Source organism: Drosophila tropicalis, unplaced genomic scaffold (assembly GCF_018151085.1).
Source record: "Drosophila tropicalis isolate 14030-0801.00 unplaced genomic scaffold, ASM1815108v1 contig_291, whole genome shotgun sequence".
Classification (NCBI taxonomy): domain Eukaryota; kingdom Metazoa; phylum Arthropoda; class Insecta; order Diptera; family Drosophilidae; genus Drosophila; species Drosophila tropicalis.
The window spans coordinates 12,501-40,298 of NW_027172744.1; the positions used below are offsets into that span (position 1 = coordinate 12,501).

General features: G+C 34.4%; 5 non-coding genes and 1 pseudogene across 5 annotated transcripts; all 6 read left to right on the plus strand.

Moving 5' to 3' along the window:
- The first annotated feature begins 4,269 nt into the window (after positions 1-4,269).
- LOC137572238 (small subunit ribosomal RNA) lies at positions 4,270-6,264 on the plus strand. The gene has a single exon (XR_011031610.1). It is a non-coding gene; the product is annotated as a small subunit ribosomal RNA (ribosomal RNA).
- Positions 6,265-6,871: 607 nt separating this feature from the next.
- LOC137572235 (5.8S ribosomal RNA) lies at positions 6,872-7,050 on the plus strand. The gene has a single exon (XR_011031607.1). It is a non-coding gene; the product is annotated as a 5.8S ribosomal RNA (ribosomal RNA).
- A 335-nt stretch (positions 7,051-7,385) lies between these two features.
- On the plus strand, positions 7,386-11,329 carry LOC137572232 (large subunit ribosomal RNA). Its single transcript, XR_011031605.1, has one exon. It is a non-coding gene; the product is annotated as a large subunit ribosomal RNA (ribosomal RNA).
- Positions 11,330-17,544: 6,215 nt separating this feature from the next.
- Positions 17,545-19,539, plus strand: LOC137572229 (small subunit ribosomal RNA). Its single transcript, XR_011031602.1, has one exon. It is a non-coding gene; the product is annotated as a small subunit ribosomal RNA (ribosomal RNA).
- Positions 19,540-20,145: 606 nt separating this feature from the next.
- LOC137572236 (5.8S ribosomal RNA) lies at positions 20,146-20,324 on the plus strand. Its single transcript, XR_011031608.1, has one exon. It is a non-coding gene; the product is annotated as a 5.8S ribosomal RNA (ribosomal RNA).
- A 335-nt stretch (positions 20,325-20,659) lies between these two features.
- On the plus strand, positions 20,660-27,421 carry LOC137572233 (large subunit ribosomal RNA; annotated as a pseudogene).
- The last annotated feature ends 377 nt before the right edge of the window (positions 27,422-27,798 follow it).

Consider the following 27,798-nt stretch of genomic DNA (forward strand, 5'->3'; position numbering starts at 1 on the left):
CATTTATATGAAAAAAAAAATTTTACTCAATATTAAAAATATAAATTATGCACTTATCATATGGGAACATCCATATCATATGGGATATGCATTATCGTATAAACATCTCATATCATATGAAAAAATATCATAACGTATGGGATTTATTTATTATCCCATTTATATGAAAAAATATATATATATGGGAACTTCCATATCATATGGGATATGCATTTTGTATAAATATCTCATATCATATGAAAAAATATCATAACGTATGGGATTTATTTATTATCCCATTTATATGAAAAAAAATTTTACTCAATATTAAAAATATAAATTTTGCCCATTTATCATATGGGAACATCCATATCATATGGGATATGCATATCGTATGAACATCTCATATCATATGAAAAAATATCATAACGTATGGGATTTATTTATTATCCCATTTATATGAAAAAAATTTTACTCAATATTGAAAATATTTATTTTGCCCATTTATCATATGGGAACATCCATATCATATGGGATATGCATTTTGTATAAATATCTCATATCATATGAAAAAATATCATAACGTATGGGGTTTATTTATTATCCCATTTATATGAAAAAAAAAAAAAATTTCAATATCATATGGGAACATCCATATCATATGGGATATGCATTTTGTATAAATATCTCATATCATATGAAAAAATATCATAACGTATGGGATTTATTTATTATCCCATTTATATGAAAAAAATTTCAATATCATATGGGATATGCATTTTGTATAAATATCTCATATCATATGAAAAAATATCATAACGTATGGGATTTATTTATTATACCATTTATATGAAAAAAATTTTACTCAATATTAAAAATATAAATTATGCCCACTTATCATATGGGAACATCCATATCATATGGGAAATGCATATCGTATGAACATCTCATATCATATGAAAAAATATCATAACGTATGGGATTTATTTATTATCCCATTTATATGAAAAAAATTTCAATATCATATGGGAACATCCATATCATATGGGATATGCATTTTGTATAAATATCTCATATCATATGAAAAAATATCATAACGTATGGGATTTATTTATTATCTCATTTATATGAAAAAAATTTCAATATCATATGGGAACTTCCATATCATATGGGATATGCATTTTGTATAAATATCTCATATCATATGAAAAAATATCATAACGTATGGGATTTATTTATTATCCCATTTATATGAAAAAAATTTTACTTAATATTAAAAATATAAATTTTGCCCATTTATCATATGGGAACATCCATATCATATGGGATATGCATATCGTATGAACATCTCATATCATATGAAAAAATATCATAACGTATGGGATTTATTTATTATCCCATTTATATGAAAAAAAATTTTACTCAGTATTGAAAATATTTATTTTGCCCATTTATCATATGGGAACATCCATATCATATGGGATATGCATATCGTATAAATATCTCATATCATATGAAAAAATATCATAACGTATGGGGCTTATTTATTATCCCATTTATATGAAAAAAAATTTTACTCAATATTAAAAATATAAATTTTGCTCATTTATCATATGGGATCATCCATATCATATGGGATATGCATATCGTATAAAAACATATTTATAAAAAAAAATGTTAATTTATTATTGAGCGGTACCTTCACACATAAATGGGCGATTTCGAGAATGCGTGGCACAAAACCTACTTAGGTGGTGTGATGTCGAGCATGGTCAGTCATATGTAATATCGGTACAGTTCTCAAATACATATGTCTTATGCATTTATAATCGGCAATGTCAATTTATTTATATATTATAATGAAGTTTAATGGTATTTATAAAAATACATATGAAAAATTATTGTTGAGTGGTACCTTCAAACATAAATGGGCGATGTACTTCAACATAAATGGGCGATTTCGAGAAAGCGTGGCACAAAACCTACTTAGGTGGTGTGATGTCGAGCATGGTCAGTCATATGTAATATCGGTACAGTTCTCAAATACATATGTCTTATGCATTTATAATCGGCAATGTCAATTTATTTATATATTATAATGAAGTTTAATGGTATTTATAAAAATACATATGAAAAATTATTGTTGAGTGGTACCTTCAAACATAAATGGGCGATTTCGAGAAAGCGTGGCACAAAACCTACTTAGGTGGTGTGATGTCGAGCATGGTCAGTCATATGTAATATCGGTACAGTTCTCAAATACATATGTCTTATGCATTTATAATCGGCAATGTCAATTTATTTATATATTATAATGAAGTTTAATGGTATTTATAAAAATACATATGAAAAATTATTGTTGAGTGGTACCTTCAAACATAAATGGGCGATTTCGAGAAAGCGTGGCACAAAACCTACTTAGGTGGTGTGATGTCGAGCATGGTCAGTCATATGTAATATCGGTACAGTTCTCAAATACATATGTCTTATGCATTTATAATCGGCAATGTCAATTTATTTATATATTATAATGAAGTTTAATGGTATTTATAAAAATACATATGAAAAATTATTGTTGAGTGGTACCTTCAAACATAAATGGGCGATTTCGAGAAAGCGTGGCACAAAACCTACTTAGGTGGTGTGATGTCGAGCATGGTCAGTCATATGTAATATCGGTACAGTTCTCAAATACATATGTCTTATGCATTTATAATCGGCAATGTCAATTTATTTATATATTATAATGAAGTTTAATGGTATTTATAAAAATACATATGAAAAATTATTGTTGAGTGGTACCTTCAAACATAAATGGGCGATTTCGAGAAAGCGTGGCACAAAACCTACTTAGGTGGTGTGATGTCGAGCATGGTCAGTCATATGTAATATCGGTACAGTTCTCAAATACATATGTCTTATGCATTTATAATCGGCAATGTCAATTTATTTATATATTATAATGAAGTTTAATGGTATTTATAAAAATACATATGAAAAATTATTGTTGAGTGGTACCTTCAAACATAAATGGGCGATTTCGAGAAAGCGTGGCACAAAACCTACTTAGGTGGTGTGATGTCGAGCATGGTCAGTCATATGTAATATCGGTACAGTTCTCAAATACATATGTCTTATGCATTTATAATCGGCAATGTCAATTTATTTATATATTATAATGAAGTTTAATGGTATTTATAAAAATACATATGAAAAATTATTGTTGAGTGGTACCTTCAAACATAAATGGGCGATTTCGAGAAAGCGTGGCACAAAACCTACTTAGGTGGTGTGATGTCGAGCATGGTCAGTCATATGTAATATCGGTACAGTTCTCAAATACATATGTCTTATGCATTTATAATCGGCAATGTCAATTTATTTATATATTATAATGAAGTTTAATGGTATTTATAAAAATACATATGAAAAATTATTGTTGAGTGGTACCTTCAAACATAAATGGGCGATTTCGAGAAAGCGTGTCACAAAACCTACTCATGATGAACAGTGGTTGTTCAGACTAATTGAAGGTTATGCTCTACTTCAAATTTAATATATCAAATAAAAAGATAATGAAAAAGCCTACCAAGGTATTCCAAGGTGTATGATGAAACGGTCTTAGGAGCGTTCTCTCTGCTGAAGTTTATTCACTGGTTATATTTGGATTTATCGTTAATACAAAATAAAGATTATGAGCATTAAATTAGTTCTTAGTTTAATTGTTCATAATCTTTAACCTTTTTATATAAAAAGGTAAATATGAGAATTGCGTCATAAATCTTGTTATGTTCGCAAATTAACTAATTGATCTTTTATATAGAGCAAAATTATTATTTTTTTTTATTAAAATCAAGTCATTTTTATTGAATTAACTTTTCCTTATAATTAAAAAACATTCGTCACATTAAATTTGAGTGATGGTTTTACTTAATATATAAAATCACACATTAAATATCAATTTCTATTTAAATTTTAAATTTAATATCAAAATACAAATGTTTATTTTATTTGAAAATAAACAAAATTAAAGCAAATGTGATTATATATTTTGTAAGTGTAAAAATAAAGATATTTTTGATCATTATTATTGAAAATTTATACAATTAATGAAAAACGAAAATGAACGCTATTAAATTTTGGCCGTATTCGTAAAATGTTACCACAAATAATATATTTTATTTTATTGAAAAATATATAATATTGTCAAGTATCTTTAAATATTTTAAAATATGCGTTTGTCTAAATTCATATATTCATGTTTTTAACAACACATTAAATAATAACATTATTCTGGTTGATCCTGCCAGTAGTTATATGCTTGTCTCAAAGATTAAGCCATGCATGTCTAAGTACACACGAATTAAAAGTGAAACCGCAAAAGGCTCATTATATCAGTTATGGTTCCTTAGATCGTTAACAGTTACTTGGATAACTGTGGTAATTCTAGAGCTAATACATGCAATTAAAACACGGACCTTTTGGGACGTGTGCTTTTATTAGACTAAAACCAAGCGATCAATTGATCGTTATATTGGTTGAACTCTAGATAACATGCAGATCGTATGGTCTTGTACCGACGACAGATCTTTCAAATGTCTGCCCTATCAACTTTTGATGGTAGTATCTAGGACTACCATGGTTGCAACGGGTAACGGGGAATCAGGGTTCGGTTCCGGAGAGGGAGCCTGAGAAACGGCTACCACATCTAAGGAAGGCAGCAGGCGCGTAAATTACCCACTCCCAGCTCGGGGAGGTAGTGACGAAAAATAACAATACAGGACTCATATCCGAGGCCCTGTAATTGGAATGAGTACACTTTAAATCCTTTAACAAGGACCAATTGGAGGGCAAGTCTGGTGCCAGCAGCCGCGGTAATTCCAGCTCCAATAGCGTATATTAAAGTTGTTGCGGTTAAAACGTTCGTAGTTGAACTTGTGCTTCATACGGGTAGTACAACATACATTTGTAGTTAGTACTATACCTTTATGTATGTAAGCGTATTATCGGTGGAGTTCTTATATGTAATTAAGTACTTGTACTTTTTTATATATTCCTCCTATTTAAAAACCTACATTAGTGCTCTTCATCGAGTGTTTTTGTGGGCCGGTACAATTACTTTGAACAAATTAGAGTGCTTAAAGCAGGCTTCAAATGCCTGAATATTCTGTGCATGGGATAATGAAATAAGACCTCTGTTCTGCTTTCATTGGTTTTCAGATCAAGAGGTAATGATTAATAGAAGCAGTTTGGGGGCATTAGTATTACGACGCGAGAGGTGAAATTCTTGGACCGTCGTAAGACTAACTTAAGCGAAAGCATTTGCCAAAGATGTTTTCATTAATCAAGAACGAAAGTTAGAGGTTCGAAGGCGATCAGATACCGCCCTAGTTCTAACCATAAACGATGCCAGCTAGCAATTGGGTGTAGCTACTTTTATGGCTCTCTCAGTCGCTTCCCGGGAAACCAAAGCTTTTGGGCTCCGGGGGAAGTATGGTTGCAAAGCTGAAACTTAAAGGAATTGACGGAAGGGCACCACCAGGAGTGGAGCCTGCGGCTTAATTTGACTCAACACGGGAAAACTTACCAGGTCCGAACATAAGTGTGTAAGACAGATTGATAGCTCTTTCTCGAATCTATGGGTGGTGGTGCATGGCCGTTCTTAGTTCGTGGAGTGATTTGTCTGGTTAATTCCGATAACGAACGAGACTCAAATATATTAAATAGATATCTTCAGGATTATGGTGTTGAAGCTTATATTGCCTTCATTCATGGTAGCAGTAAAATGTTTATTGTGTTTGAATGTGTTTATATAAGTGGAGCCGTACCTGTTGGTTTGTCCCATTATAAGGACACTAGCTTCTTAAATGGACAAATTGCGTCTAGCAATAATGAGATTGAGCAATAACAGGTCTGTGATGCCCTTAGATGTCCTGGGCTGCACGCGCGCTACAATGAAAGTATCAACGTGTATTTCCTAGACCGAGAGGTCCGGGTAAACCGCTGAACCACTTTCATGCTTGGGATTGTGAACTGAAACTGTTCACATGAACTTGGAATTCCTAGTAAGTGTGAGTCATTAACTCGCATTGATTACGTCCCTGCCCTTTGTGCACACCGCCCGTCGCTACTACCGATTGAATTATTTAGTGAGGTCTCCGGACGTGATCACTGTGACGCCTTGCGTGTTACGGTTGTTTCGCAAAAGTTGACCGAACTTGATTATTTAGAGGAAGTAAAAGTCGTAACAAGGTTTCCGTAGGTGAACCTGCGGAAGGATCATTATTGTATTTTCCAACCGTTATTAAAATAAATAAATTCCAAATTATTATAAGATATATAAGATGAAAATGAAATTAAAGATGAGAGCATAAGAACTAAATTCTATCCTATTTACCCAAGGATAAAAAAAAAAGAGTATAAAATTAAACAACAATTGACGGACGGTAGCAAAATATGCTAAAACTCTTTAAATTATGGTGTTTTGCCAGCCATAAATAAAAATTATGTATTCCGATCGGAGATTGAAAATGATTTTTGTATATCTTATTTATTTGCGTGTATATGTACCATAATATACAGGCGTTGCGTATTGTATTGGCCATTATTGGTTTGGGCATTCAATGGTTAAAGCAACATCCCAAATGTACAATGTTGTACCTGCATTTAAGGTTAACGTTTTACATAATTTGATCGCTTACAAAATTTATCATCTTTTATAAATTATCAAGTCCAGTATTCAATCATTTATGTTAACTAAGACATTTCGCAGCATTCGTTTGGGTTAAGATTTTATTGAAGGAATTGATATATGCCAGTAAAATGGTGTATTTTTAATTTCTTTCAATAAAAATATTATTGACGTAATGAAATAAACAAACAATTTATTAATCACTCTAAGCGGTGGATCACTCGGCTCATGGGTCGATGAAGAACGCAGCAAACTGTGCGTCATCGTGTGAACTGCAGGACACATGAACATCGACATTTTGAACGCATATCGCAGTCCATGCTGTTATGGTACTTTAATTAATTTTAGAGTGCTGCTTGGACTACATATGGTTGAGGGTTGTAAGACTATGCTAAATAAGTTGTTTTAGTATTTTACGAAATATTAAAGCATATGGTATATTATTGGATATATATATATATGTATATTCATAATATTAATAATAATTGAAACACATTGGCTCTCATATGTATGAGAAAAATGAAGATGTATAATTTTCTTTTTCAAATCAAATGATACTGAGGAATGTTTAGCATAAAAAATATAAAATTTTAATCTAGAATTGCCTCTTATTAATGATATGAAATGAAAAACAATTGTCATAATATTATTCTTCACTTAAATTAGAAATTTACAATGGTTTTAATATATTTAATAATATATTTGTGTGTATATACAACCTCAACTCATATGGGACTACCCCCTGAATTTAAGCATATTAATTAGGGGAGGAAAAGAAACTAACAAGGATTTTCTTAGTAGCGGCGAGCGAAAAGAAAATAGTTCAGCACTAAGTCACTTTGTCTTTATGGCAAATGTGAGATGCAGTGTATGGAGCATCAATATTCTAGTATGAGAAATTAACGATTTAAGTCCTTCTTAAATGAGGCCATTTACCCATAGAGGGTGCCAGGCCCGTATAACGTTAATGATTACTAGATGGTGTTTCCAAAGAGTCGTGTTGCTTGATAGTGCAGCACTAAGTGGGTGGTAAACTCCATCTAAAACTAAATATAACCATGAGACCGATAGTAAACAAGTACCGTGAGGGAAAGTTGAAAAGAACTCTGAATAGAGAGTTAAATAGTACGTGAAACTGCTTAGAGGTTAAGCCCGATGAACCTGAATATCCATTATGGAAAATTCATCATTAGAGTTGTAATATTTCAATAATATTATAATAATAGTGTGCATTTTTTCCATATAAGGACATTGTAATCTATTAACATGAACCAAATTTATCATAAAATATGACTTATAGTTTATTTAAATTATTTTGCTTGCATTTTAACATAGAATAAATGTCATTAATTTGATAAAGTGTTGATAGATTTATATGAATACAGTGCGTTAATTTTTCGGAATTATATAATAGCATGATTATCATTGATTTTCTGTGTTTATTATATGCACTTGTATGATTAACAATGCGAAAGATTCAGGATACCTTCGGGACCCGTCTTGAAACACGGACCAAGGAGTCTAACATATGTGCAAGTTATTGGGATATAAACCTAATAGCATAATTAACTTGACTAATAATGGGATTAGTTTTTTAACTATTTATAGTTAATTAACACAATCCCGGGGCGTTCTATATAGTTATGTATAATGATATTTATATTATTTATACCTCTAACTGGAACGTACCTTGAGCATATATGCTGTGACCCGAAAGATGGTGAACTATACTTGATCAGGTTGAAGTCAGGGGAAACCCTGATGGAAGACCGAAACAGTTCTGACGTGCAAATCGATTGTCAGAATTGAGTATAGGGGCGAAAGACCAATCGAACCATCTAGTAGCTGGTTCCTTCCGAAGTTTCCCTCAGGATAGCTGGTGCATTTAAATGTTATATAAAATAATCTTATCTGGTAAAGCGAATGATTAGAGGCCTTAGGGTCGAAACGATCTTAACCTATTCTCAAACTTTAAATGGGTAAGAACCTTAACTTTCTTGATATGAAGTTTAAGGTTATGATATATTGTGCCCAGTGGGCCACTTTTGGTAAGCAGAACTGGCGCTGTGGGATGAACCAAACGTAATGTTACGGTGCCCAAATTAACAACTCATACAGAAACCATGAAAGGCGTTGGTTGCTTAAAACAGCAGGACGGTGATCATGGAAGTCGAAATCCGCTAAGGAGTGTGTAACAACTCACCTGCCGAAGCAACTAGCCCTTAAAATGGATGGCGCTTAAGTTGTATACCTATACATTACCGCTAAAGTAGATGATTTATATTATTTATAATATAAATTTTGAAACTTTAGTGAGTAGGAAGGTACAATGGTGTGCTTAGAAGTGTTTGGCGTAAGCCTGCATGGAGCCGCCATTGGTACAGATCTTGGTGGTAGTAGCAAATAATCGAATGAGACCTTGGAGGACTGAAGTGGAGAAGGGTTTCGTGTGAACAGTGGTTGATCACGAGTTAGTCGGTCCTAAGTTCAAGGCGAAAGCCGAAAATTTTCAAGTTTTAAATATGTCAAATAAATTAATCTAAAGTAAAACACTTGAATAATTTTGAACGAAAGGGAATACGGTTCCAATTCCGTAACCTGTTGAGTATCCGTTTGTTATTAAATATGGGCCTCGTGCTCATCCTGGCAACAGGAACGACCATAAAGAAGCCGTCGAGAGGTATCGGAAGAGTTTTCTTTTCTGTTTTATAGCCGTACTACCATGGAAGTCTTTCGCAGAGAGATATGGTAGATGGGCTAGAAGAGCATGACATATACTGTTGTGTCGATATTTTCTCCTCGGACCTTGAAAATTTATGGTGGGGATACGCAAACTTCTCAACAGGCCGTACCAATATCCGCAGCTGGTCTCCAAGGTGAAGAGTCTCTAGTCGATAGAATAATGTAGGTAAGGGAAGTCGGCAAATTAGATCCGTAACTTCGGGATAAGGATTGGCTCTGAAGATTGAGATAGTCGGGCTTGATTGGGAAACAATAACATGGTTTATGTGCTCGTTCTGGGTAAATAGAGTTTCTATCATTTATGATAGTTATTTGTTCCCCGGATAGTTAGTTACGTAGCCAATTGTGGAACTTTCTTGCTAAAATTTTTAAGAATACTAATTAATTTTAATTAGTTCTTTTAAATTATAACGATTATCAATTAACAATCAATTCAGAACTGGCACGGACTTGGGGAATCCGACTGTCTAATTAAAACAAAGCATTGTGATGGCCCTAGCGGGTGTTGACACAATGTGATTTCTGCCCAGTGCTCTGAATGTCAAAGTGAAGAAATTCAAGTAAGCGCGGGTCAACGGCGGGAGTAACTATGACTCTCTTAAGGTAGCCAAATGCCTCGTCATCTAATTAGTGACGCGCATGAATGGATTAACGAGATTCCTACTGTCCCTATCTACTATCTAGCGAAACCACAGCCAAGGGAACGGGCTTGGAATAATTAGCGGGGAAAGAAGACCCTTTTGAGCTTGACTCTAATCTGGCAGTGTAAGGAGACATAAGAGGTGTAGAATAAGTGGGAGATATTATTCCTTGTGTTTGATATCGCCAATGAAATACCACTACTCTTATTGTTTCCTTACTTACTTGATTAAATGGAACGTGTATCATTTCCTAGCCATTATACGGATATATTTATTATATCTTATGGTATTGGGTTTTGATGCAAGCTTCTTGATCAAAGTATCACGAGTTTGTTATATAATCGCAAACAAATTCTTTAATGAGAGATTGCATTTATGTATTTTCAATTTGAAATTTTTGGTATAACTCCAATTACTCAGGTATGATCCAATTCAAGGACATTGCCAGGTAGGGAGTTTGACTGGGGCGGTACATCTCTCAAATAATAACGGAGGTGTCCCAAGGCCAGCTCAGTGCGGACAGAAACCACACATAGAGCAAAAGGGCAAATGCTGACTTGATCTCGGTGTTCAGTACACACAGGGACAGCAAAAGCTCGGCCTATCGATCCTTTTGGTTTAAAGAGTTTTTAACAAGAGGTGTCAGAAAAGTTACCATAGGGATAACTGGCTTGTGGCGGCCAAGCGTTCATAGCGACGTCGCTTTTTGATCCTTCGATGTCGGCTCTTCCTATCATTGTGAAGCAAAATTCACCAAGCGTTGGATTGTTCACCCATGCAAGGGAACGTGAGCTGGGTTTAGACCGTCGTGAGACAGGTTAGTTTTACCCTACTAATGACAAAACGTTGTTGCGACAGCATTCCTGCGTAGTACGAGAGGAACCGCAGGTACGGACCAATGGCACAATACTTGTTCGAGCGAACAGTGGTATGACGCTACGTCCGTTGGATTATGCCTGAACGCCTCTAAGGTCGTATCCGTGCTGGACTGCAATGATAAATAAGGGGCAATTTGCATTGTATGGCTTCTAAACCATTAAAAGTTTATTTTATAAACGACAATGGATGTGATGCCAATGTTATTTGTAACATAGTAAATTGGGAGGATCTTCGATCACCTGATGCCGCGCTAGTTACTTATTAAAACATTATTTAATACAATGACAAAGCCTAGAATCAATTGTAAACGACTTTTGTAACAGGCAAGGTGTTGTAAGTGGTTGAGCAGCTGCCATACTGCGATCCACTGAAGCTTATCCTTTGCTTGATGATTCGATTTTTAAATTGCCGATGTATTTTTATTATATGGAGAGTATTTCATATAATAAGTATTATTATTTATTATAAGTATATAACTTAAAAGAACGAAAACGGCGGTTCCAACTGTGATCGTCATAATGTACCCAAATGAATCGTCATCATTTTAGTGACGCAACATATGTATTTTAAGAGATTCCTACTGTCCCTATTAAAAAGGGAAAATAAAATTATTATAAGTATATAACTTAAAAGAACGAAAACGGCGGTTCCAACTGTGATCGTCATAATGTACCCAAATGAATCGTCATCATTTTAGTGACGCAACATATGTATTTTAAGAGATTCCTACTGTCCCTATTAAAAAGGGAAAATAAAATTATTATAAGTATATAACTTAAAAGAACGAAAACGGCGGTTCCAACTGTGATCGTCATAATGTACCCAAATGAATCGTCATCATTTTAGTGACGCAACATATGTATTTTAAGAGATTCCTACTGTCCCTATTAAAAAGGGAAAATAAAATTATTATAAGTATATAACTTAAAAGAACGAAAATCGGCGGTTCCAACTGTGATCGTCATAATGTACCCAAATGAATCGTCATCATTTTAGTGACGCAACATATGTATTTTAAGAGATTCCTACTGTCCCTATTACAAAGGGAAAATATAATTATTATAAGTATATAACTTAAAAGAACGAAAATGGCGGTTTCAACTGTGATCGTCATAATGTACCCAAATGAATCGTCATCATTTTAGTGACGCAACATATGTATTTTAAGAGATTCCTACTGTCCCTATTACAAAGGGAAAATAAAATTATTTTAAGTATATAACTTAAAAGAACGAAAATGGCGGTTTCAACTGTGATCGTCATAATGTAGCCAAATGAATCGTAATCTTTTTAGTGATGCAATAAAATGTGGATTACAAATTCTTCCGTATTTATTATCTCCTCATTATATTAAAAAAGAGTGGGAACATCCATATATGGGATATGCATATTGTATGAATATCTCATATCATATGAAAAAAATATCATAACGTATGGGATTTATTTATTATCCCATTTATATGAAAAAAAATTGTACTCACTATTAAAAATATTAATTTTGCCCATTTATCATATGGGAACATCCATATCATATGGGATATGCATTTTGTATAAATATCTCATATCATATGAAAAAATATCATAACGTATGGGATTTATTTATTATCCCATTTATATGAAAAAAATTTCAATATCATATGGGATATGCATTTTGTATAAATATCTCATATCATATGAAAAAATATCATAAAAATATCATGAAAAAATGAATTCTTCATATGGGATATCATATTTATAAATATCTCATATTATATGAAAAATAAAAGTATTTTCAATATCATATGGGAACTTCCATTCATATGGGATATTTATCATTTATATGAAAAAATATCTCATATCATAATATATAAAATTCATACTATATGAAAAATATCATAACGTATGGGATTTATTTATTATCCCATTTATATGAAAAAAATTTTTAAAATATATTAATTTTGCCCATTTATCATATGGGAACATCTCATATCATATGAAGGATATGCATAACGTATGGGATTTATTTATTATCCCATTTATATGAAAAAAATTTCAATATCATATGGGATATGCATTTTGTATAAATATCTCATATCATATGAAAAATATCATAACGTATGGGATTTATTTATTATCCCATTTATATGAAAAAAATTTCAATATCATATGGGATATGCATTTTGTATAAATATCTCATATCATATGAAAAAATATCATAACGTATGGGATTTATTTATTATACCATTTATATGAAAAAAAATTTTACTCAACTATTAAAAATATTAATTTTTCCCATTTATCATATGGGAACATCCATATCATATGGGATATCATGCATTTTGTATAAATATCTCATATCATATGAAAAAATATCATAACGTATGGGATTTATTTATTATCCCATTTATATGAAAAAAATTTCAATATCATATGGGATATGCATTTTGTATAAATATCTCATATCATATGAAAAAATATCATAACGTATGGGATTTATTTATTATCCCATTTATATGAAAAAAATTTCAATATCATATGGGATATATTTTAAAATATAATAAAAAAAAAATTAAAAAAAATCATATCATATGGGATATGCATTTTGTATAAATATCTCATATCATATGAAAAAATATCATAACGTATGGGATTTATTTATTATACCATTTATATGAAAAAAATTTTACTCAATATTAAAAATATAAATTATGCCCACTTATCATATGGGAACATCCATATCATATGGGAAATGCATATCGTATGAACATCTCATATCATATGAAAAAATATCATAACGTATGGGATTTATTTATTATCCCATTTATATGAAAAAAATTTCAATATCATATGGGAACATCCATATCATATGGGATATGCATTTTGTATAAATATCTCATATCATATGAAAAAATATCATAACGTATGGGATTTATTTATTATCTCATTTATATGAAAAAAATTTCAATATCATATGGGAACTTCCATATCATATGGGATATGCATTTTGTATAAATATCTCATATCATATGAAAAAATATCATAACGTATGGGATTTATTTATTATCCCATTTATATGAAAAAAATTTTACTTAATATTAAAAATATAAATTTTGCCCATTTATCATATGGGAACATCCATATCATATGGGATATGCATATCGTATGAACATCTCATATCATATGAAAAAATATCATAACGTATGGGATTTATTTATTATCCCATTTATATGAAAAAAATTTTACTCAATATTGAAAATATTTATTTTGCCCATTTATCATATGGGAACATCCATATCATATGGGATATGCATATCGTATAAATATCTCATATCATATGAAAAAATATCATAACGTATGGGGCTTATTTATTATCCCATTTATATGAAAAAAATTTCAATATCATATGGGAACATCCATATCATATGGGATATGCATTTTGTATAAATATCTCATATCATATGAAAAAATATCATAACGTATGGGATTTATTTATTATCCCATTTATATGAAAAAAATTTCAATATCATATGGGATATGCATTTTGTATAAATATCTCATATCATATGAAAAAATATCATAACGTATGGGATTTATTTATTATACCATTTATATGAAAAAAAATTTTACTCAATATTAAAAATATAAATTATGCCCACTTATCATATGGGAACATCCATATCATATGGGAAATGCATATCGTATGAACATCTCATATCATATGAAAAAATATCATAACGTATGGGATTTATTTATTTATCCCATTTATTTGAAAAAAATTTCAATATCATATGGGAACATCCATATCATATGGGATATGCATTTTGTATAAATATCTCATATCATATGAAAAAATATCATAACGTATGGGATTTATTTATTATCTCATTTATATGAAAAAAATTTCAATATCATATGGGAACTTCCATATCATATGGGATATGCATTTTGTATAAATATCTCATATCATATGAAAAAATATCATAACGTATGGGATTTATTTATTATCCCATTTATATGAAAAAAAATTTTACTAGTATTAAAAATATAATTTATTTTGCCCATTTATCATATGGGAACATATCATATCATAATGGGATATGCATATCGTATGAACATCTCATATCATATGAAAAAATATCATAACGTATGGGGTTATTTATTATCCCATTTATATGAAAAAAAATTTTACTCAATATTGAAAATATATATTATAATGCCCATTTATGGTATATTATAAAAACATACATATAAAAAAAAATTAATTTATTATTGAGGGTACCTTCACACATAAATGGGCGATTTCGAGAATAAGCGTGGCACAAAACCTACTTAGGTGGTGTGATGTCGAGCATGGTCAGTCATATGTAATATCGGTACAGTTCTCAATATACATATGTCTTATGCATTTATAATCGGCAATGTCAATTTATTTATATATTATAATGAAGTTTAATGGTATTTATAAAAATACATATGAAAAATTATTGTTGAGTGGTACCTTCAAACATAAATGGGCGATTTCGAGAAAGCGTGGCACAAAACCTACTTAGGTGGTGTGATGTCGAGCATGGTCAGTCATATGTAATATCGGTACAGTTCTCAAATACATATGTCTTATGCATTTATAATCGGCAATGTCAATTTATTTATATATTATAATGAAGTTTAATGGTATTTATAAAAATACATATGAAAAATTATTGTTGAGTGGTACCTTCAAACATAAATGGGCGATTTCGAGAAAGCGTGGCACAAAACCTACTTAGGTGGTGTGATGTCGAGCATGGTCAGTCATATGTAATATCGGTACAGTTCTCAAATACATATGTCTTATGCATTTATAATCGGCAATGTCAGTTTATTTATATATTATATTGAAGTTTAATGGTATTTATAAAAATACATATGAAAAATTATTGTTGAGTGGTACCTTCAAACATAAATGGGCGATTTCGAGAAAGCGTGGCACAAAACCTACTTAGGTGGTGTGATGTCGAGCATGGTCAGTCATATGTAATATCGGTACAGTTCTCAAATACATATGTCTTATGCATTTATAATCGGCAATGTCAATTTATTTATATATTATAATGAAGTTTAATGGTATTTATAAAAATACATATGAAAAATTATTGTTGAGTGGTACCTTCAAACATAAATGGGCGATTTCGAGAAAGCGTGGCACAAAACCTACTTAGGTGGTGTGATGTCGAGCATGGTCAGTCATATGTAATATCGGTACAGTTCTCAAATACATATGTCTTATGCATTTATAATCGGCAATGTCAATTTATTTATATATTATAATGAAGTTTAATGGTATTTATAAAAATACATATGAAAAATTATTGTTGAGTGGTACCTTCAAACATAAATGGGCGATTTCGAGAAAGCGTGGCACAAAACCTACTTAGGTGGTGTGATGTCGAGCATGGTCAGTCATATGTAATATCGGTACAGTTCTCAAATACATATGTCTTATGCATTTATAATCGGCAATGTCAATTTATTTATATATTATAATGAAGTTTAATGGTATTTATAAAAATACATATGAAAAATTATTGTTGAGTGGTACCTTCAAACATAAATGGGCGATTTCGAGAAAGCGTGGCACAAAACCTACTTAGGTGGTGTGATGTCGAGCATGGTCAGTCATATGTAATATCGGTACAGTTCTCAAATACATATGTCTTATGCATTTATAATCGGCAATGTCAATTTATTTATATATTATAATGAAGTTTAATGGTATTTATAAAAATACATATGAAAAATTATTGTTGAGTGGTACCTTCAAACATAAATGGGCGATTTCGAGAAAGCGTGTCACAAAACCTACTCATGATGAACAGTGGTTGTTCAGACTAATTGAAGGTTATGCTCTACTTCAAATTTAATATATCAAATAAAAAGATAATGAAAAAGCCTACCAAGGTATTCCAAGGTGTATGATGAAACGGTCTTAGGAGCGTTCTCTCTGCTGAAGTTTATTCACTGGTTATATTTGGATTTATCGTTAATACAAAATAAAGATTATGAGCATTAAATTAGTTCTTAGTTTAATTGTTCATAATCTTTAACCTTTTTATATAAAAAGGTAAATATGAGAATTGCGTCATAAATCTTGTTATGTTCGCAAATTAACTAATTGATCTTTTATATAGAGCAAAATTATTATTTTTTTTATTAAAATCAAGTCATTTTTATTGAATTAACTTTTCCTTATAATTAAAAAACATTCGTCACATTAAATTTGAGTGATGGTTTTACTTAATATATAAAATCACACATTAAATATCAATTTCTATTTAAATTTTAAATTTAATATCAAAATACAAATGTTTATTTTATTTGAAAATAAACAAAATTAAAGCAAATGTGATTATATATTTTGTAAGTGTAAAAATAAAGATATTTTTGATCATTATTATTGAAAATTTATACAATTAATGAAAAACGAAAATGAACGCTATTAAATTTTGGCCGTATTCGTAAAATGTTACCACAAATAATATATTTTATTTTATTGAAAAATATATAATATTGTCAAGTATCTTTAAATATTTTAAAATATGCGTTTGTCTAAATTCATATATTCATGTTTTTAACAACACATTAAATAATAACATTATTCTGGTTGATCCTGCCAGTAGTTATATGCTTGTCTCAAAGATTAAGCCATGCATGTCTAAGTACACACGAATTAAAAGTGAAACCGCAAAAGGCTCATTATATCAGTTATGGTTCCTTAGATCGTTAACAGTTACTTGGATAACTGTGGTAATTCTAGAGCTAATACATGCAATTAAAACACGGACCTTTTGGGACGTGTGCTTTTATTAGACTAAAACCAAGCGATCAATTGATCGTTATATTGGTTGAACTCTAGATAACATGCAGATCGTATGGTCTTGTACCGACGACAGATCTTTCAAATGTCTGCCCTATCAACTTTTGATGGTAGTATCTAGGACTACCATGGTTGCAACGGGTAACGGGGAATCAGGGTTCGGTTCCGGAGAGGGAGCCTGAGAAACGGCTACCACATCTAAGGAAGGCAGCAGGCGCGTAAATTACCCACTCCCAGCTCGGGGAGGTAGTGACGAAAAATAACAATACAGGACTCATATCCGAGGCCCTGTAATTGGAATGAGTACACTTTAAATCCTTTAACAAGGACCAATTGGAGGGCAAGTCTGGTGCCAGCAGCCGCGGTAATTCCAGCTCCAATAGCGTATATTAAAGTTGTTGCGGTTAAAACGTTCGTAGTTGAACTTGTGCTTCATACGGGTAGTACAACATACATTTGTAGTTAGTACTATACCTTTATGTATGTAAGCGTATTATCGGTGGAGTTCTTATATGTAATTAAGTACTTGTACTTTTTTATATATTCCTCCTATTTAAAAACCTACATTAGTGCTCTTCATCGAGTGTTTTTGTGGGCCGGTACAATTACTTTGAACAAATTAGAGTGCTTAAAGCAGGCTTCAAATGCCTGAATATTCTGTGCATGGGATAATGAAATAAGACCTCTGTTCTGCTTTCATTGGTTTTCAGATCAAGAGGTAATGATTAATAGAAGCAGTTTGGGGGCATTAGTATTACGACGCGAGAGGTGAAATTCTTGGACCGTCGTAAGACTAACTTAAGCGAAAGCATTTGCCAAAGATGTTTTCATTAATCAAGAACGAAAGTTAGAGGTTCGAAGGCGATCAGATACCGCCCTAGTTCTAACCATAAACGATGCCAGCTAGCAATTGGGTGTAGCTACTTTTATGGCTCTCTCAGTCGCTTCCCGGGAAACCAAAGCTTTTGGGCTCCGGGGGAAGTATGGTTGCAAAGCTGAAACTTAAAGGAATTGACGGAAGGGCACCACCAGGAGTGGAGCCTGCGGCTTAATTTGACTCAACACGGGAAAACTTACCAGGTCCGAACATAAGTGTGTAAGACAGATTGATAGCTCTTTCTCGAATCTATGGGTGGTGGTGCATGGCCGTTCTTAGTTCGTGGAGTGATTTGTCTGGTTAATTCCGATAACGAACGAGACTCAAATATATTAAATAGATATCTTCAGGATTATGGTGTTGAAGCTTATATTGCCTTCATTCATGGTAGCAGTAAAATGTTTATTGTGTTTGAATGTGTTTATATAAGTGGAGCCGTACCTGTTGGTTTGTCCCATTATAAGGACACTAGCTTCTTAAATGGACAAATTGCGTCTAGCAATAATGAGATTGAGCAATAACAGGTCTGTGATGCCCTTAGATGTCCTGGGCTGCACGCGCGCTACAATGAAAGTATCAACGTGTATTTCCTAGACCGAGAGGTCCGGGTAAACCGCTGAACCACTTTCATGCTTGGGATTGTGAACTGAAACTGTTCACATGAACTTGGAATTCCTAGTAAGTGTGAGTCATTAACTCGCATTGATTACGTCCCTGCCCTTTGTGCACACCGCCCGTCGCTACTACCGATTGAATTATTTAGTGAGGTCTCCGGACGTGATCACTGTGACGCCTTGCGTGTTACGGTTGTTTCGCAAAAGTTGACCGAACTTGATTATTTAGAGGAAGTAAAAGTCGTAACAAGGTTTCCGTAGGTGAACCTGCGGAAGGATCATTATTGTATTTTCCAACCGTTATTAAAATAAATAAATTCCAAATTATTATAAGATATATAAGATGAAAATGAAATTAAAGATGAGAGCATAAGAACTAAATTCTATCCTATTTACCCAAGGATAAAAAAAAAGAGTATAAAATTAAACAACAATTGACGGACGGTAGCAAAATATGCTAAAACTCTTTAAATTATGGTGTTTTGCCAGCCATAAATAAAAATTATGTATTCCGATCGGAGATTGAAAATGATTTTTGTATATCTTATTTATTTGCGTGTATATGTACCATAATATACAGGCGTTGCGTATTGTATTGGCCATTATTGGTTTGGGCATTCAATGGTTAAAGCAACATCCCAAATGTACAATGTTGTACCTGCATTTAAGGTTAACGTTTTACATAATTTGATCGCTTACAAAATTTATCATCTTTTATAAATTATCAAGTCCAGTATTCAATCATTTATGTTAACTAAGACATTTCGCAGCATTCGTTTGGGTTAAGATTTTATTGAAGGAATTGATATATGCCAGTAAAATGGTGTATTTTTAATTTCTTTCAATAAAAATATTATTGACGTAATGAAATAAACAAACAATTTATTAATCACTCTAAGCGGTGGATCACTCGGCTCATGGGTCGATGAAGAACGCAGCAAACTGTGCGTCATCGTGTGAACTGCAGGACACATGAACATCGACATTTTGAACGCATATCGCAGTCCATGCTGTTATGGTACTTTAATTAATTTTAGAGTGCTGCTTGGACTACATATGGTTGAGGGTTGTAAGACTATGCTAAATAAGTTGTTTTAGTATTTTACGAAATATTAAAGCATATGGTATATTATTGGATATATATATATATGTATATTCATAATATTAATAATAATTGAAACACATTGGCTCTCATATGTATGAGAAAAATGAAGATGTATAATTTTCTTTTTCAAATCAAATGATACTGAGGAATGTTTAGCATAAAAAATATAAAATTTTAATCTAGAATTGCCTCTTATTAATGATATGAAATGAAAAACAATTGTCATAATATTATTCTTCACTTAAATTAGAAATTTACAATGGTTTTAATATATTTAATAATATATTTGTGTGTATATACAACCTCAACTCATATGGGACTACCCCCTGAATTTAAGCATATTAATTAGGGGAGGAAAAGAAACTAACAAGGATTTTCTTAGTAGCGGCGAGCGAAAAGAAAATAGTTCAGCACTAAGTCACTTTGTCTTTATGGCAAATGTGAGATGCAGTGTATGGAGCATCAATATTCTAGTATGAGAAATTAACGATTTAAGTCCTTCTTAAATGAGGCCATTTACCCATAGAGGGTGCCAGGCCCGTATAACGTTAATGATTACTAGATGGTGTTTCCAAAGAGTCGTGTTGCTTGATAGTGCAGCACTAAGTGGGTGGTAAACTCCATCTAAAACTAAATATAACCATGAGACCGATAGTAAACAAGTACCGTGAGGGAAAGTTGAAAAGAACTCTGAATAGAGAGTTAAATAGTACGTGAAACTGCTTAGAGGTTAAGCCCGATGAACCTGAATATCCATTATGGAAAATTCATCATTAGAGTTGTAATATTTCAATAATATTATAATAATAGTGTGCATTTTTTCCATATAAGGACATTGTAATCTATTAACATGAACCAAATTTATCATAAAATATGACTTATAGTTTATTTAAATTATTTTGCTTGCATTTTAACATAGAATAAATGTCATTAATTTGATAAAGTGTTGATAGATTTATATGAATACAGTGCGTTAATTTTTCGGAATTATATAATAGCATGATTATCATTGATTTTCTGTGTTTATTATATGCACTTGTATGATTAACAATGCGAAAGATTCAGGATACCTTCGGGACCCGTCTTGAAACACGGACCAAGGAGTCTAACATATGTGCAAGTTATTGGGATATAAACCTAATAGCATAATTAACTTGACTAATAATGGGATTAGTTTTTTAACTATTTATAGTTAATTAACACAATCCCGGGGCGTTCTATATAGTTATGTATAATGATATTTATATTATTTATACCTCTAACTGGAACGTACCTTGAGCATATATGCTGTGACCCGAAAGATGGTGAACTATACTTGATCAGGTTGAAGTCAGGGGAAACCCTGATGGAAGACCGAAACAGTTCTGACGTGCAAATCGATTGTCAGAATTGAGTATAGGGGCGAAAGACCAATCGAACCATCTAGTAGCTGGTTCCTTCCGAAGTTTCCCTCAGGATAGCTGGTGCATTTAAATGTTATATAAAATAATCTTATCTGGTAAAGCGAATGATTAGAGGCCTTAGGGTCGAAACGATCTTAACCTATTCTCAAACTTTAAATGGGTAAGAACCTTAACTTTCTTGATATGAAGTTTAAGGTTATGATATATTGTGCCCAGTGGGCCACTTTTGGTAAGCAGAACTGGCGCTGTGGGATGAACCAAACGTAATGTTACGGTGCCCAAATTAACAACTCATACAGAAACCATGAAAGGCGTTGGTTGCTTAAAACAGCAGGACGGTGATCATGGAAGTCGAAATCCGCTAAGGAGTGTGTAACAACTCACCTGCCGAAGCAACTAGCCCTTAAAATGGATGGCGCTTAAGTTGTATACCTATACATTACCGCTAAAGTAGATGATTTATATTATTTATAATATAAATTTTGAAACTTTAGTGAGTAGGAAGGTACAATGGTGTGCTTAGAAGTGTTTGGCGTAAGCCTGCATGGAGCCGCCATTGGTACAGATCTTGGTGGTAGTAGCAAATAATCGAATGAGACCTTGGAGGACTGAAGTGGAGAAGGGTTTCGTGTGAACAGTGGTTGATCACGAGTTAGTCGGTCCTAAGTTCAAGGCGAAAGCCGAAAATTTTCAAGTTTTAAATATGTCAAATAAATTAATCTAAAGTAAAACACTTGAATAATTTTGAACGAAAGGGAATACGGTTCCAATTCCGTAACCTGTTGAGTATCCGTTTGTTATTAAATATGGGCCTCGTGCTCATCCTGGCAACAGGAACGACCATAAAGAAGCCGTCGAGAGGTATCGGAAGAGTTTTCTTTTCTGTTTTATAGCCGTACTACCATGGAAGTCTTTCGCAGAGAGATATGGTAGATGGGCTAGAAGAGCATGACATATACTGTTGTGTCGATATTTTCTCCTCGGACCTTGAAAATTTATGGTGGGGATACGCAAACTTCTCAACAGGCCGTACCAATATCCGCAGCTGGTCTCCAAGGTGAAGAGTCTCTAGTCGATAGAATAATGTAGGTAAGGGAAGTCGGCAAATTAGATCCGTAACTTCGGGATAAGGATTGGCTCTGAAGATTGAGATAGTCGGGCTTGATTGGGAAACAATAACATGGTTTATGTGCTCGTTCTGGGTAAATAGAGTTTCTATCATTTATGATAGTTATTTGTTCCCCGGATAGTTAGTTACGTAGCCAATTGTGGAACTTTCTTGCTAAAATTTTTAAGAATACTAATTAATTTTAATTAGTTCTTTTAAATTATAACGATTATCAATTAACAATCAATTCAGAACTGGCACGGACTTGGGGAATCCGACTGTCTAATTAAAACAAAGCATTGTGATGGCCCTAGCGGGTGTTGACACAATGTGATTTCTGCCCAGTGCTCTGAATGTCAAAGTGAAGAAATTCAAGTAAGCGCGGGTCAACGGCGGGATACTATATTTTAAAAAATCAGAGAACAGTCGAACTGGGAAATCATGGGATACTGCGGGCTATGGCCCCGTAGAATGTAATCCCCGGGGGGGGGCCCGGTTTTCAATCTATCGTAGATAGTGCGCAGACCGTAGGGAAGGAAACCACTCTCCATGCTTATCCAACTATCTCCTTGATTATTTCCACCACCAAATGAACCACACACCATCAGTGCGAGACCTCCTCGGAGACCTCGTAATAGGAGACAGTTAAGACAACAAGAATACGCACAGGTTCAGCGTCGTTGGGATAAGAACACTGGGAGATGCATTAGATCCTTGCTTGATGGAACAGATGAGTCGGTTATGCCAAACCAAGAAATTATGGAGCCCTATTGGAGACAAATAATGACAAATCCCAGCACATGCTCTTGCGATAACACGAGGTTCCATATGGAACATTCGCTTGAGACAGTTTGGTCAGCAATTACGCCACGTGACCTGAGGGAAAATAAATTAAAGTTGTCAAGTGCTCCGGGTCCTGATGGTATCACTCCACGAACATTCAGAAGTGTACCGTCGGGCATTATGCTACGCATAATGAACCTAATTCTCTGGTGCGGCAAAATACCATACTCTACCCGGCTGGCCAGAACTATCTTTATCCCGAAGACTGTGACGGCAAATCGACCGCAAGACTATCGTCCAATAACAGTCCCCTCGGTTTTGGTCAGGCAATTAAACGCTGTTCTGGCTTCTCGGCTGGCTTCTAAAGTCAATTGGGATCCAAGGCAGCGCGGTTTCCTACCTACCGATGGGTGCGCTGATAATGCGACGATGGTTGATCTTATTTTGCGGGAGCATCATTTAAGGTGGAAGTCATGTTACCTTGCGGCGGTGGATGTCAGCAAGGCTTTTGACTCAGTATCACACCGGGCCATTATCAACACCTTACAGGCCTATGGTGCTCCAGCAAATTTTGTCAGCTTCATAGAAGAACAGTATAAGGGCGGCGGTACCTCCCTCAATGGGGCAGGATGGAGATCAGAGGTTTTCATACCAGCGAGAGGCGTCAAGCAGGGCGATCCTCTATCTCCCTTGCTATTTAATCTTGTCATTGACAGGTTACTTAGGTCTTACCCCAAAGAGATTGGTGCCAAAGTCGGAAATACCATGACAAGCGCGGCAGCGTTCGCAGATGATCTGGTGCTATTTGCGGAAACTCCGATGGGGCTTCAGAAATTGTTGGACACCACGGTAGGCTTTTTGGCCTCCGTGGGACTCACCCTGAATTCTGACAAGTGTTTCACTATCAGTATAAAGGGGCAAGCCAAGCAAAAGTGTACTGTCGTTGAACGACGGAGCTTTCGTGTAGGTGAGCGCGAGTGTCCTTCATTGAAGCGTACTGAAGAGTGGAAGTATTTAGGAATCCGGTTCACTGCGGATGGGCGGGCTCGATATAGTCCAGCAGACGACCTCGGTCCGAAGCTATTAAGATTATCGAGAGCCCCCCTGAAACCACAACAGAAGTTGTTTGCACTTAAGACTGTCCTTATCCCACAACTCTATCACCAACTAACACTTGGGAGTGTGATGATAGGCGTCTTAAGAAAATGTGACAGATTGGTACGGCAATTCGTGAGGAGGTGGTTAGACCTCCCGCTGGATGTACCAGTTGCTTTCTTTCACGCCCCCCACACTTGTGGGGGTCTCGGGATTCCGTCAGTTAGATGGATAGCGCCGATGCTGCGTCTGAAGCGATTGAGCAATATAAAATGGCCCCACCTCGAACAATCCGAGGTAGCTAGCTCTTTCATTGACGGCGAAATGCAAAGGGCTCGAGATAGATTAAAGGCGGAAAATGTGCAGCTGGTTTCGCGTCCAGAGATTGACTCGTATTTTGCAAACAGGTTGTACATGTCTGTTGATGGTTGCGGTCTCCGTGAAGCGGGTCACTATGGCCCGCAACATGGATGGGTGAGTCAGCCCACGCGCTTGCTAACAGGAAAGGAATATTTACACGGTGTCAAATTGCGGATAAATGCCCTACCCTCTAAGTCTCGTACGACGAGGGGAAGGCACGAATTGGAGAGACGGTGTCGTGCAGGATGTGATGCTCCCGAGACAACAAACCACATCTTGCAAAAATGCTATCGTACGCATGGGAGGCGGGTAGCTAGACACAACAGCGTAGTAAATGCCGTCAAGCGGGGGCTTGAAGGCAGAGGCTGCGTTGTCCATGTCGAACCAAGTCTGCATTGCGACTCGGGGTTAAATAAACCGGACCTGGTGGGAATCCGACAGAATCACATTTATGTGATTGACATCCAGGTGGTGACAGACGGACATTCCTTAGACCAAGCGCATCAGCGTAAGGTTGAAAGGTACGACAGAGCTGACATAAGATCACAACTGCGGCGATCTTTCGGAGCGACAGGTGACATCGAGTTTCACTCCGTCACACTCAACTGGAGAGGAGTCTGGAGCGGTCAGTCGGTCAAACGATTGATAGCAAAGGACCTCCTCACCGCTAATGATAGCAAAATCATTAGCGTCAGAGCAGTGAACGGCGGAGTGACGTCATTCAAATACTTCATGTATTGTGCTGGGTATACGAGAGCTAGGCGTATCATACTCTAGCTTCTTATATTTTTGCCTGCTACCTTGGCATAACACCTAAAAAGGTACAAACATCGCACATCTATAGAATTGAGGTGGTTTTAGTACGTAGGCACTGTAGAACTTAATTGTTCTGATGACACAGTGAATCGTGCATGCGAGATTTTTCCATAAAGGTTTGCTCGTATCTTTAGAAGATTTCCTTCCTTAGCGATCAAAAAAAAAAAAAAAAAAAAAAAAAAATAGCCAAATGCCTCGTCATCTAATTAGTGACGCGCATGAATGGATTAACGAGATTCCTACTGTCCCTATCTACTATCTAGCGAAACCACAGCCAAGGGAACGGGCTTGGAATAATTAGCGGGGAAAGAAGACCCTTTTGAGCTTGACTCTAATCTGGCAGTGTAAGGAGACATAAGAGGTGTAGAATAAGTGGGAGATATTATTCCTTGTGTTTGATATCGCCAATGAAATACCACTACTCTTATTGTTTCCTTACTTACTTGATTAAATGGAACGTGTATCATTTCCTAGCCATTATACGGATATATTTATTATATCTTATGGTATTGGGTTTTGATGCAAGCTTCTTGATCAAAGTATCACGAGTTTGTTATATAATCGCAAACAAATTCTTTAATGAGAGATTGCATTTATGTATTTTCAATTTGAAATTTTTGGTATAACTCCAATTACTCAGGTATGATCCAATTCAAGGACATTGCCAGGTAGGGAGTTTGACTGGGGCGGTACATCTCTCAAATAATAACGGAGGTGTCCCAAGGCCAGCTCAGTGCGGACAGAAACCACACATAGAGCAAAAGGGCAAATGCTGACTTGATCTCGGTGTTCAGTACACACAGGGACAGCAAAAGCTCGGCCTATCGATCCTTTTGGTTTAAAGAGTTTTTAACAAGAGGTGTCAGAAAAGTTACCATAGGGATAACTGGCTTGTGGCGGCCAAGCGTTCATAGCGACGTCGCTTTTTGATCCTTCGATGTCGGCTCTTCCTATCATTGTGAAGCAAAATTCACCAAGCGTTGGATTGTTCACCCATGCAAGGGAACGTGAGCTGGGTTTAGACCGTCGTGAGACAGGTTAGTTTTACCCTACTAATGACAAAACGTTGTTGCGACAGCATTCCTGCGTAGTACGAGAGGAACCGCAGGTACGGACCAATGGCACAATACTTGTTCGAGCGAACAGTGGTATGACGCTACGTCCGTTGGATTATGCCTGAACGCCTCTAAGGTCGTATCCGTGCTGGACTGCAATGATAAATAAGGGGCAATTTGCATTGTATGGCTTCTAAACCATTAAAAGTTTATTTTATAAACGACAATGGATGTGATGCCAATGTTATTTGTAACATAGTAAATTGGGAGGATCTTCGATCACCTGATGCCGCGCTAGTTACTTATTAAAACATTATTTAATACAATGACAAAGCCTAGAATCAATTGTAAACGACTTTTGTAACAGGCAAGGTGTTGTAAGTGGTTGAGCAGCTGCCATACTGCGATCCACTGAAGCTTATCCTTTGCTTGATGATTCGATTTTTAAATTGCCGATGTATTTTTATTATATGGAGAGTATTTCATATAATAAGTATTATTATTTATTATAAGTATATAACTTAAAAGAACGAAAACGGCGGTTCCAACTGTGATCGTCATAATGTACCCAAATGAATCGTCATCATTTTAGTGACGCAACATATGTATTTTAAGAGATTCCTACTGTCCCTATTAAAAAGGGAAAATAAAATTATTATAAGTATATAACTTAAAAGAACGAAAACGGCGGTTCCAACTGTGATCGTCATAATGTACCCAAATGAATCGTCATCATTTTAGTGACGCAACATATGTATTTTAAGAGATTCCTACTGTCCCTATTAAAAAGGGAAAATAAAATTATTATAAGTATATAA